The sequence below is a fragment of the Castor canadensis genome, chromosome 3, assembly GCF_047511655.1.
Source record: "Castor canadensis chromosome 3, mCasCan1.hap1v2, whole genome shotgun sequence".
In the NCBI taxonomy this organism is placed as follows: domain Eukaryota; kingdom Metazoa; phylum Chordata; class Mammalia; order Rodentia; family Castoridae; genus Castor; species Castor canadensis.
In genome coordinates, this window is record NC_133388.1 from 14,145,175 (window position 1) to 14,158,274 (window position 13,100).

The following is a 13,100-nucleotide window of genomic DNA, read 5'->3' on the forward strand; positions in this document are numbered from 1 at the left end:
TTTTGGTCTTTTGGGCCAGGCTAACCTCACTCAGAATGATGTTCTCCAATTCCATCCATTTACCAGCGAATGGTAACATTTCGTTCTTCTTCATGGCTGCATAAAATTCCATTGTGTATAGATACCACATTTTCTTGATCCATTCGTCAGTGGTGGGGCATCTTGGCTGTTTCCGTAACTTGGCTATTGTTAATAGTGCTGCAATAAACATGGATGTGCAGGTGCCTCTGGAGTAACCTGTGTCACAGTCTTTTGGGTATATCCCCAAGAGTGGTATTGCTGGATCAAATGGTAGATCCATGTCTAGCTTTTTCAGTAGCCTCCAAATTTTTTTCCAGAGTGGTTGTACTAGTTTACATTCCCACCAACAGTGTAAGAGGGTTCCTTTTTCCCCGCATCCTCGCCAACACCTGTTGTTGGTGGGATTGCTAACGATTAACCCAAGGTTTAATTACTGTGTCTTTCACTGCAAATGGCCCAGAATATTTCGGGGAATGGATGTCACACAGTTTCCTTGGTCATTTTCTTTTTTTGCTGGACTATTCTATTGCACCTCTGCTTTATCTCCCCCTCCCCCCCAGAAAACTGTCACATTAGTGAATTTATTGTCTAATAAATGCTTATGCTGCACCTCGTGTTTGCCAGCAGTTTTAAGTGCTTTGTCAATGTTATTCCACTTTCAGACCAGCAATAAGGAACTCGTACAGCGATTATCCCCGTCTCACAGATAAGGTCAAGTTCAGAGGAGTGGAATCCATTTCACTAAGTCTGCGTAGTTTTTCAGCCACAGGTCAGGTTTGCATCAGGCAATCTGGCTCTATAGTCCCAGCTCTGAGCAGCTGTTGGGGCGTCCCAGGAAAGCAGGCTTCCAGGACTCCTCTGTGCAGGGTGAGTCAGGACAGTGACTCACAGGAGTGGCCCTGCCCTGTCCTCCCCGCCCATCACCCGGACTTGGCTCTGCTCTCATCCTCCCGAGAGCCAGGCTGCTCCAGCCAAGTGACCACAAATGTTTCAGTGTTCAACATGGCCCTGATAAGAGAGGGCCATTCACGCTGAAGTGAAAGTACAGAGACCTGAGAAAGTAATGACTCCAGATCAGAAAAACAGCATGGAGGTCTAATAATACAGGAGGGAGGCATCTAGGGCTCGCTGAGTTGCTGAATTAATGAGAAAGTTGCACATATTCCAGTCGGACTGAGGGGGAAGAAATGCAGGGTAACTGTCCAGCCAAAAGGAAGGTTAAGGAAAGTTTGTGGTGTCTACTCCATGGAACACTCTGGGCTATTTACAAAGAGCAATGCAATGATCAATAGTACAGATTGCTTGTGGCAAACCAAACTTGTTCTCAGTTGTTGCGGCTCAGGGCCTGGGGAGGTGGGTGAGAATTACAAGGAAAAGGTCATGCACAAATTGCTTATGGTGACATTACAAGGGTTTGTGGAGCCCTCGTAGTTTATCCAGGGGCCCCATACGCTATCAGATGAGGCGGGTAACAATGCTGGTCCACAGAGGCATTTTGGGAAGTGGGTGTTGTCGAGATTGGGGAAGTGGGGGAAGCAGTGGGGGCACAGGTGTTGAGAGAACCAAGAATGCACTGTGCCCACTCTTCAGAAGAAAGACTGAGCTTCTGGGTCACCTGAGAGTGTGACCTGAGCCGGGGCACAGGATCTTGGTTTGCTCATCTCAGTGGGTGTCGTAGTGGAGTAGGCCGTGAATATTTGTCATCAAATGAACTCAGCGTCTCCCAAGACCTGAAGAGGAGAGAAACTGACCTGGTGTGCTCCTGGTTGAAAGATGATTTGACCCCACCCAGCTCTGCCTCCTCACTCTGAGGTCCCCACTGTCACCTCTTCAGGCCAGTCTGACAGGATGAGAAGACCCATAGGATCTACACGACAGTGGCTAGGTTTTGCTCTGCTGTCAGTCCTGTAAGCCCTGGTCCAGGTCCCCAGCTGGCATGGTGTCCCTCCTGGGCTGTCCTGCCTGATTTATTTCCAGCTACACTCTGGAGTACTTCCTGGGGAGGCCTCACAAGGCCTGTCAGCAGTAACCCCCAAGCCATGCACACGCTTAATCTTGTCCTCGTCACAGGGACACTCACAGAAGGAGAGGTCTGAGGGGAACCTTGGTAGCCCGAGCCACTGAGGTTCACCCACCACCCTGCATGTGTCTACAGGCAGGCTTTGGAGTGCAGGATGGGAAGTCCTGTTCTGACTCAAAAAAGGAAGCCTCTTCTTTGCCTTCCTGACTCACTTCCTCTTTTGGGGGATGGACCGGTTTGTAGTATGGGACTGGCATAGGAGTCAGACAGGCCTGGGCTTGTCCCCACCTCAGGGAGGGTTTCAGTGGCTGTCTGACCTGGGCAGGAGAGCTGGCCTCTCCGAGCCTCAGTTTCTCCTTCTGTAAGGTGGACAGTCACCTGTGCTGGCAGTCATGGGGCCTCAGTACAGTAATGAACACATGACCATTACCATCTGGCCTCACACACGGCAGCTCTTGCTGTCTTAACTGTATGTGTTTGGTGGCGATTTCATCCAACTCATGAGTCTGAAGATGACCTTGTTGCCCATCCAAGTTGGTCACAGAAGAACTTGAGATCAGGGGAGACTTGGTACCTGTCAAACAGCTTTGGTTGACCAAAGTGTGAGAGACTGGGGGTTTTGCAGACTTATGGTGCAGGCATTTGGGAGGAATGGGGCTGCCTGCCATCGCTCATCAGGTGGTTGCAATTCAACAGTTTTTATGAAAAGATCCTCTTCTTAAACCCTTGGTTTCTTTTCTTTTTTTTTTTTTTCCTCTTTTTTGGTGACACTGGGGTTTGAACTCAGGGTGTCACGTTTGCTAGGCAGGTGCTCTTACTGCTTGAGCCACTCTGTCAGCCCTGGCCTCTTTCTGAAGAACACGTTTCCTACAAAAAGATGTCAGGGCTACATGACTTACAAGGCATTTCCTACCATATGACCTAAGATAACATGTAGCAAGGACCCAGCTTGGTCCAACATTGTTTCCAAACAGTTGGGAGACTGGGCACTGACCAGGCCACCTCCTTGCTCACAAATCCTCACTGGCTCCCTGTTGCTCACAGAGTAAAGTCCACACACTTCTTGGAATCCAGGGCTGTTCAGTCCACCCCCGCCCCCCGCAGCCTGTCCCTCCAGCACTGCTCCCTTTCACCTCCCTTTGTTAATAATTCCAAATCCCACTCTGCAGCCTGAACTTGGCAGTGCACTTTCCCACCTCCCACCGCTGGCTTCTCCATTTTTGTGCCCCTCCCAACTTATCTCATCCAGACCCTGCTCATCTCTCATGGCTGAGCATCCCTCCTCTATGAGCCCCTCCCCAGACCCCTGAATATTCCAGGCTCTGAGAGCTTCTGGTACACCCCTCCACGGAACAGCTTTTCATTCTCATGGAGAGCGTAGGGCCACGGAGACCAGGAGCTGTGCACCCCTTGGGCCAGAGTGGATCAGTACCAAACACATCTGGGTATGAAAACCAAATGATCTGCATTTGACTCCTCCTCTCCCAACTGCTGGCTCTGGGACTTTGTATCCATGAAACATTCTGTCAGCCTCAGTGTCCTTATCTATAGAATAGAAATAAACGTAAGACTCTCAAGTACAAAAAATAGTTTTATTATTAAAGCAGGAAATGCTGCTGAACTGAATTGAGTCACTTCTCCTAGGAGAGGGCTTGTTCCTCACAAGAATACCAGACATTAAATAATGCACCATTGGGCTGAGAACCCTGGGGTCCCAGGTTGTGTGGAAGTTTCTGAGGTCCTCTCTGGGCTTTTCCCCTGTGACTATCCAAGGTCAGTGATGGGGAGGCCACTGCAAGAGTGCAGCTCATTCAGCATTGATTTGGGAGGGCAGTTTGCTTGCTGTTGGGTCCATTGTTTGATTAAAAAAATCTTATGTGGGGGGTCAGAGAGTGGCTCAGGAGCAGAGTATGTGCCTAGCATGTACAAGGCAGTTTTGATGACCAGCATGAAAAAAAAAATGTCATGTCACTTCTGTGATGCCTGTAAGACAAGCAGGGATGTGGGATGGTATTAAGTTCTCAAAGCAATCTGTACCAGCTTCAGCTTCAGAGTCTGATGCACCCTGGTTCAAATCCCACCTCTGCCCCGTGGGTGATAATAGTGACCAGTTCTGAGATCCCTCAGGTTTTTGTTTTGTTTTGTTTTGTTTTTGTGATAAGGTCTCTGTTAGCCCATGTCAACCTCAAACTCAAGCTCCTCCTGCCTCAGCCTCCCAAGTGCTGTGATTACAGGCATGCACCATCAACATGCCCAGCCAGTTCTGAGATCTCACAGTGAAGTTATTCCAAGTCTCTGAGCCTCAATTTCCTTATTCCGAAACAGGGACAACGATACCAGCCTTCAAAGTTGCCTTACGCATCAGGTGAAGTAATGAATGCCTGGAGAGGGAGGGATAATTGACTGGCACCTAGTATGTGCTCAGTAAATGGAAGGTACAGTTCTCCAGGTTGGGAGAAATCTCAAGAAGTCCTTGACTGACTCCTTTTACATAGGCACATGGCTGACAAGGTGCATATGTGAGTTCCCTAGAAGGAAACTGTGTGACATCAGGGCAGGCCACCTGGAGGAAGTAGTGAGCTGACTGTCCCCAAAGGGGGCATGAGAGTCTTGGGAACCTTTCTTTTGGTGGTGTATTTAAGGAAATTCAAGCAGAGATGAGTGATTAGACTAGGACAGATTGAATAAATAGACAGATAAACAGATAGATCTTGGCCATAGCTCTACCATTGAGCTGATGTAAAATCCTGGGTGAGCAAGGCATGGTGGCACATTCCTATAATCCCAACACTCAGGAGGCCAAGGCAGGGAGGGTCGAGAGTTTGAGGCCAGCTTGGGCTACATAGTAAAATCCTGTCTCAAAAAAGAAGATGCTAGGTGAATCTGTTTCTTTTATCTCAGTCTCCCTATCTAAATAAAAAACCAGCACAGCTAGATAAGAGAATTTCTAAGAACCAGTCTAGTTGTGACATTGAGAGATCAGGGAGGTTTGCCTAGAACCTTTCTGTCCCTGGCTCCTTGGAGTGCCTTTTGGTCTCATGAGGTCTCTCCTTGCAGCCTGGGACCTAGAGCCAGCTCCAGCAACTCTTTAGCCTGGGTTGACGGCATGAAAGCCAGCCCCACTTTTCCAAGAATGTTGGTGCCATCTCACTCTTTCAGTAAGCATCACTGCCCTCCTCTTTAGTGCCAGCTATACGCCAGGCCTGGTGCAAAGTGGAAGACAGACATCAACAAACAATCCAGAGTTGAGAAGATCACACTGAGTACTCTGGCTGCAGTGCAAGGGGGTGGATGGAAAAACGTGGCTTTGCTAACCAGGACCACAGGCCTGGCCCATGTGGTGGACACTTGCCCTGGGTCATATCTGAAGAGTGTCAGGTTGAACAGGGGAGTAAGGTCCCCATGGAGAACTCGTCACAGCTTTCACCTGCCACCCAGCAGCAGCTATTACTTTACTCACCAACACCAAGTGAATGCTGAACCGGGGTGTGCAGGTACAGTGTGGTACCTGGAGCTGGACTGCTGAGTTTCAATCTTGGCTCTGCAGGCTCGTGAGAAAGTTCGTAAACACCTCTGCCTTGTTTCTTTATTCATCATATTGGGCTAATTATAGCATCTACCTGATGGGATATTTGTTTCTAAAGAATTGCCAAGTGCTTTAGAATATGGCCTGGTGCAGCTGTTACAAGGTAGAATTGCAGTGTGAAACAATGTAGCAGTCACCAGCACCAGTAGTGCCTCCTCCACCATTGGTTATAGCCCATGTCTATGACACGTTGTAACATGGTAGCATGGTACAATTAGCCTTTAGATTGTAAGAACAGAAGGTGATAATGATTGTTCTTTACTGGGATGGAACATGTGTTTCCCATGATTTTGTTAGAGTAAGTCCAAGGTAAAGCGGCCGTGACCCTTCCTCTCACAACCATCTTTCAATTTAAAGCTCGCCCACTTCAGAGGGCATGAAAGATAGGAACTGTTTTAGCAATGAGGACACTGGGGTTTTGGAGCTAGTTGGAGGCAGAGCCTGCACTGGAACCCATTTCCCCAAATCTCATTCCACAGCCACCACCTCCCCCTTTAAGGCCACCATGGCCTTAAGGCAGGCTCTTATTTGAGAGTTAGCAGAATCTATGCTGGTCCACCCTTACCTGTCTCAGTTTCTCTGAACTAGCAACATGTGTGTACCAAGGGCTGATTTGGACCTAAGGATGTACATTCTGGCTCCACACTGCTTTCTTTTAATTAAAAAAAAGATAGTGGAACAGTTTTTGAGTACCTACTAAGCACCAAGGGGAGTAGCTACTCTTATTTACATTTTCCAGATTCATCTCTCCATTCATAAAACTTGGTAGTACCTACTGTGTATCAGGATCTACTCCAGATATTAGGATCAAAATAGGCTAGGCCCAGCCTGGGGAAGTTTACCTTCACTTGAGAGCATGGGCTCAGAGTTCAGAGGACTGCACTGCAGCAGGTCCCTGTAACTCCAAGGTTGTTCATCCCTGATGCCGGAGACCCCGCTGCAGGGGTCCAGGTCCCGCACAGGCTGCTTCCTTGGACCTGCAGGAGGGTGAAACAGAAACCCCCATGAAAGTACTCTTTAGTGCTCAGAAAACCCTAGGCCTAGTTGGGCATATTGCTTTTCTGTTTTAGACACTCTTGCTTGTTGGTTCAAGGTACCTGGTTTTATCCTCAGAGAGTCACCTGTTCAAGGAGTTGGTAGCCAGAACCCTTGGAATTAGAGCAGGTCCCTGTTGACTGTGTGTGTTCCTGTCAGCAACGTGTCTCCCTGTCACTCAGCAGCTTACGCCCTTGGCCTTCAGCCAACAGCCTGGCTCTGTGCTCACTAAAGAGTTCTAAGGGAGGTGAGGCCTGGGCAGTGCTTAGCAGAACCCGTGATGTCAGTAAGGGTGTGCTAAAGTACACATGTCAAGTCATTAAAATAAGTCTGGTGCAGTGGCACGCACCTGTAGTACCAGCTACTGGAGAGGCTGAAGTGAGAGGAACACCTGAGCCCAGTTTGAGACCAGCCTGTCATAAAAACAAACAAAAATCAGTAAGATGGTTAAGCCTTTGGATCTACAAATCAAAACCACACTGAGATGTCACTGCACACCAAGTGGAAGTGCCAAGACCAACATGACTGTATGTACAGTGGGGGTGAGGGTGGGCAGGACCTGAAATTCTCATTCGTCACCGCTGAGAATGTAGTGGTGTAGACAGTTTGGAAAATACTTTGACAGTTTCTTAAAAACACGTGACCATTGCATGACTGGGGACAGAGCTTAGGGGTAGAGCATTACCTACGCAATGAGGCCCTGGGTTCCATCCCCAGTACTGAAAAAAGACAAGGGAATATACACGGCTGCCCAGTCCAGTCCTTCTAACTCACAGGTCTCCATGCAAGAAAAAAATGAAACCTAGGTGGAGGCACAGTGTTGATAGCAGCTTTATTTGTAACAGCCAAAACTGTCCATCCGTGGGTTTAGATGACGAAACAGTCCACAGCGTGGGGATACTACGATAGATTGCTTAGCAATGAAAAGGAATGAACCAGTGATACAGGCACCAGTGTGCACGAGTCTCTCAATAATGAGAAAGAAGTGAATGAGAATAAGTGAAAGAAGCCAGATCCCCAGAAAGTACATGAAAAAGTTCATACGGTATCATTCTGTTCCATTTTTGTACCAAACTCCAGAAAATGTGAACTAATCGGTAGTGAAAGTAAAACAACAACAACAAAATAGCGCTTGCCTGGGAGAAGGTGTGGGGAAGAGGGAGGGATTGTGAGGAGAACTGGGGAACTTTGAGGACTGATGGATTGGGGTGGTGACTTACGTATGTCAAAGCATATCAAATTGTGCAGTTTAAATATGTGAAGTTTCTTGCTTCTCAGGAAAGTAATGGCAACCCCAGTCTCCAGCCACACCTCGGAAAGATGAATCCGGCCCTTCCCCTCCCTCAGGCACCTCCTGCCCTTTGTGCCAGCAGACGGGAGCAGCAAGATAAGAACAGCGCTGTGGAGTGGCTGGGTCCCGTTCTGTTCTTGCTCTATCACTTACCCACCTTGCTGTGCCAACTTGGTTTTCTCACTGAGAAATAGACCAAAATCCATGGTCACCTCCTAGGGTTTTTGGAGGAGAGCATGGGACATGTAGTGAAGAGCTAGATAAACATGCCATCAATGGCAGGCCCCTGGGGACCTGAGAAAGAGAGAGTTTCTTCTTGCTGAGGGGAGGGGAAGTGGGAAAGGCTGCCCACTGAGCGGCCATGAGCTGAGTCTTGAAAGGAGAACAAGGAAGAGTCTGCTAGCCAGAGGTGTGGAGGGGTTGTGGGGTGGGTGAAGGACTTCCCAGGCGGAACTAGGTGGGATGGCTGCACCCAGACTTCTTTTAGAAGAAGGCTCTTCTAGAAGCATCTAGAAACTTCAGCAATGTGGGGTAGCTGACTTGCAGGGGCCAGGAGCACTCTGACTGGTTAGGGCTGTGGACTTATGTGGGAGCCCCATCCTTGAGATACCCAAGGAGGACCAACATAATTCTTCAGCTCAGGGATTCTCAAATTGGGGTCTCAGAAATATTGCTCTGGTGATTATGAGTTCTATGGCAAGTTTTTATTGCACAAAAAATTTTAAACTTTTTATTTGGGTGCAATATATTTCTATGGAAGACACTTTCACCCATGAGAAAACTAAAGTCAGTGGTATTGAAAGTGAGGGCTGGGAATACATCATTATGTCACACAATTTTCTTTTACAAAGGCCTGAGCATGTCCATGGGAGGGGTGTGGAGAGGTGTCAGTGTTTATTGTGGATGACAGTCCACAGTGGTTGACAGTCACAGGCTGTGGCTGGTTTCCATGGAGATGCCAGGCTGGTCTGGTGGATTAGGAGAGGACTCCTGCCTGTGTGGGGGAGAGGTACCTCTGACTCCCATGGCAATCAGACCAGGGGAAGAGGGCAGTACAGGCAGAATGGGGGATGTCTGTCAGCACACACGCACACTGGGTGCTCAGTGGAGTGGGGAAGGTAAGGATAGGTATAGGACAGGAGACAACTTCCTAGCTGGCTCCACTTCCATTGGATCAGGTCTTCTCAGAGAGGAGGCCCCAGGCATGGGCCTGGTGTAGCACCTGGCCTAGGCCTGCCCCACGCCAGTGGAGAACTCTCCTCCCAGCCAGGCCTTGGAGATTCCACCTACAGGTACTTGGTGCTCTGTTTTTGTTTTTTGACAGCACTGGGGTTTGGACTCAGGGTTTCATGCTTGCAAAGCAGGTGCTCCACCACTTGAACCACTCCGCCAGCCCTACCTACAGGTCCTTGGCATGGAATCTTCTGCCTCCTCAGGACTCCTTTCCTCCCCCACTGTGATGGTGGAGCTGAAGGATAGAGTGTACCCTTTGAGTGCAGGTTTCTGGCCTCCTTCTCCCACCTCCCATGACCCCTCATCCCACATGGGACTCTGCTGGTCCTCAGATGTGAGGTGGGAGAGATCCACGGTTCCTATTCACTCAGGGCTCTGTGGTAGAGGGGATATAGCAGTGAGGGAGAGGAAGGGGCAGAGTGGGGGAAGGGAGACATCCTGGGGAGTGCAGAGAAAGCAAGCACTGGGCCTGTCAGAGTTCCTGGAGGTCCAGGGTCTGTGAGGCAGGGTGGTGACAGAGAGGTAAGGTTACAGAGCTGGTGGCACCTGACATTTAGGAAGTCTTGCCCTCCTGGGAAGCAGCCAGCTCCCTAGGTGACCTTCTGGGCTCTGGGGGATCAGGTGAGTGCTCGCAGGTCTGTTAATTAAACAATAACAGCCACCAGGCAGTGCTCCGTGGAAGGTGGGAAGCACCTACAGCTGGGATTTGGGGAGGTGCCCAGAGCTCAGACCCACTCTATATTTCTCGAAAAGGAAGAAGCCTGCTGAGCTGCTCTGGGGGAGAAGTGGCTGAAACAGCAGAGGCAAGGAAGGCAGAGTGTTCTGGACTCAAGGTGAATTTATGTTGCTTTGATTTCTTATCTTGACCCACATTGAATCAAATCTGGTAATGCCTACACCTGCCCGATATATATGAACATGGTGGATACACATGTACACCCCAGAGCTAGAATAAATTCCGCCCTATAGGAGCCTCTAGTCCAGTGCTTCCTCCACATTATCTGGATGCAAGTTAGAATGCGAGTTCTCAGGCCTCAGCCCATCCCACTAATTTTGACAGTGGGGTTGGGGCTCAGAGATCTGCTTCAGCAAGCAGTCTGGTGGTTCTGAGGAGCTCAGTGCAAGATCACTGATGTAGTCCATTGGTGGTGGTGGGGGAGAGGGAGAGAGAGAGAACGTGTGTTAAATTATAACTTGCAGAAGTGCATTCTACATTTATAGTTAACCAAGCAAAAGTCTCACAAAACACCATTTATCCTTAGCCCTCGAGAGCCACTGTGATTTTTGTATTCTATTTTCTTTCTTTACAAAACACTTAATCAAGACCCCACACGCACACCGAATTTATTTCACAACCCACAGGGTGGGTCCTGACACATAGTGTGAAAAACCAGCACTTTCGTAATAATGTTTTGTTTTCCAAATCACAGGCCAGCCTGGCCACACTGATTGGCCTGTGATGGTACTCAATGTCCCAGCCAGGCGTGGATGTCCCCTGATGCCCTGCCCAGTACTGTCTGATGTCCAGTCCCCTGCCTCCTGCCCTCTGACCTTCTCTGTTCCGCCATTCTTCTAGTAGCCACTGGACCTTGTGGTCTCTGCACCCCTCTAATTGGTGCCTAGAGCCTGAGGCAATTGCATCCAGGCCAGGGAACTAACCCCTGCCTGCCCCAGGGATGCCACTCCAGGGGACTGTGCCACCCCTGTTTCCACAATTTTCTCTCTAGTTATCCTCCTGACTTTTCTCCCGTCCCAGCCACTTCTATTTCTGACTGTGAGTTGTGAAGGACAGTGTTTCTCAGGGGAAAATCTTTGCATCCTCCATCCTGTACCTGCTGATGGAGAGTTTGGATTTGGTTAATTTAAGGGTGATTGGAAGTTGTCTTGTAGTTAGTATTTCTAGAGAAGGAGGGCAGCCAGTTTTTGCTGCCAAACTGTGGTGTAGGGCTGATTTCAAATCACTTTCAGAGCACTTGTCTTAAAAGCAGTCACTGGCCCTGTCCCCTCAATGGCTGTAACTGCAAAGTGGCCCTCACTGCTGCCTTACAAAGTAGGGCTTCTTGTATGACCATTTACAGTCATCTCTTTGTTCCACTGGGGTAGGTTCCAGGACTGCCCAAAATCCAAGGATGCTCAAGTGTCTTATATAAAATGTCACGGTATTTGCATAGAACCTGTGTATGTCCTCACATATACTTATGTCATCACTAGACTACTTGTAACACCTACTACAAGTAAAGGCTACAAAAAATAGTTGTTATAATACTGCATTTCTTAGGGAATGACAAGAAAAAATGATTGTACATGTTTAGCAAAAATGCAATTTTAAAAACTATTTGATCTGTGGTTGGTTAAATCCATAAATGCAAACCCCATGGATACAATTGGCCAGCTGTGCAGTCAGTGGACGGAGGTAATTGTGGTATCCCAAAGCTTGTGTGGACCTCACATAGCCCCTTAATCTGTCCAAGCCTCTGCGTGGTTACCTCTGAGGTGGGCCATAACCCAGGGATTGTTCCTAACTCTAGATTAGGCTGTCCTGAAGGGTTGTTGTAAGATTAAATAATAAAGTAACATACGGGTGCCTGGTCTAATAGTCAGTTCATGCTTGGCAAGGATCCCCTGACCAAGCACACCCTTACTCTGAGAATCACCTCAGTTAATCCCATGGGAGAGAGAGCCAAAAGGACTGTCCTCTTCTTGCTGTGGACCAGGACCTCTCTGCAGCATTGTCTGCAATCACCCGTGATGGGGGAACAAGAGAACATTCCCACAATCCACTTGGAGTAAGCTTTGGGATTAAAACCAGCTGTGCCTCAGTTCCTGCAATTCCATTTCTGTATAGGAGAGCAGAGAGGAGGAGAGTGGAAGGGTGGGAACTGTGTGTGGCATGGCAAGACTGACTCACCACCAAGCTGTCTGAGTCATGGCCCGGGAGTGCGCCCCACCAGGACTTTGGGTCAGTTTGTGATGGATGGCTCTGGCCAGAGTGACAGAGCAAGAGCACTGCCTGTAAGTGCTCATAGGGCTGCCTGGGGAGCTGGGCTTTACTCAGGTCGGAATCAGCACACCTTCTGGGTTCTAGGACAAAGTGTCAGTGGGCAGCTGGGTTGGCACGGATTTGGAGTGGCCAGGCACAATAAGACTGAGACTGCCTGGCAGCCAGGGGCTCAGCTGTTATCCTTAATTCCAAATTCTCTAATTGAGGCCTGGTTTTATGCCCAGGGGATCCTTTCTGGAACTTGGATACTTCTCAAGATGACTCACAGGGAGCTTCCTGCACTGTGTGGCAGCTCTCAGCGAAGATCTAGGGGTACAGGCAGGGGTGGACAAGGTCTTTACCCCTATGAGTCTAACAGAAAGGCTTTGGACTTGGATTGTCCTGGGTTCGAGTCCTACATGTGTTACATAGCATCTGTGACTTTGGATATCATTCTTAGCATCATTAAACAAGGTAGAGAGAGTACAAATGTCTCTCTGAATCTCTGAAGGATAAATAAGTTAATAGCTATAGGCCTTTTGTCATCATCAGACACTACAGAACACCAGATAAGTGATGGCTGATATTATTATTAGTGTGACTCCTGGACTCCACCTCTTTTGGGCAGGTTATTTGCTTCTCTGAGGCTTAGTTTTCCCTTTATGTAAAACAGGCATGTGGCAGTCATTCTGTGAACCTGACTTTGCCTCTTTCTTTGCTGAAGAGGAGTCTGGTATCATGTTTTAGGGGTGCTTCCTAGTGGGGATCCAGTTAGGTTCTGGGAAGGGTTCTTGGAGCCTGAATTGTTGGAGGGCAAGCAGTATTAAATTCCCAGAGAGCTTTAAAAGTTGCCATTAGGGCTCTAGAGAGATCCAGGCAAGTTCTTAAGGGGTGACAGCCCTTCAGCACTGGAACTGTAGAGCCAAAGTGGGGA

The 13,100-nt window shown here is 48.7% G+C and overlaps 1 protein-coding gene across 7 annotated transcripts in view; it reads left to right on the forward strand.

Annotated features, from left to right (window-relative positions):
* The window catches only part of Syne3 (spectrin repeat containing nuclear envelope family member 3), an 84,834-nt gene that overhangs the window by 16,876 nt on the left and 54,858 nt on the right, over positions 1 to 13,100 (forward strand). For 2 of the 7 annotated variants that reach the window (XM_074067207.1, XM_074067209.1), the window contains exon 3: positions 9,940 to 10,019. The exons of 4 other annotated variants lie outside the window; for them this stretch is intronic. The gene's annotated coding sequence lies outside the window, so the exon portion shown is untranslated. The remainder of the gene's footprint in view (positions 1 to 9,939; positions 10,020 to 13,100) is intronic. One more of the 7 variants, XM_074067208.1, reaches the window with a different exon arrangement.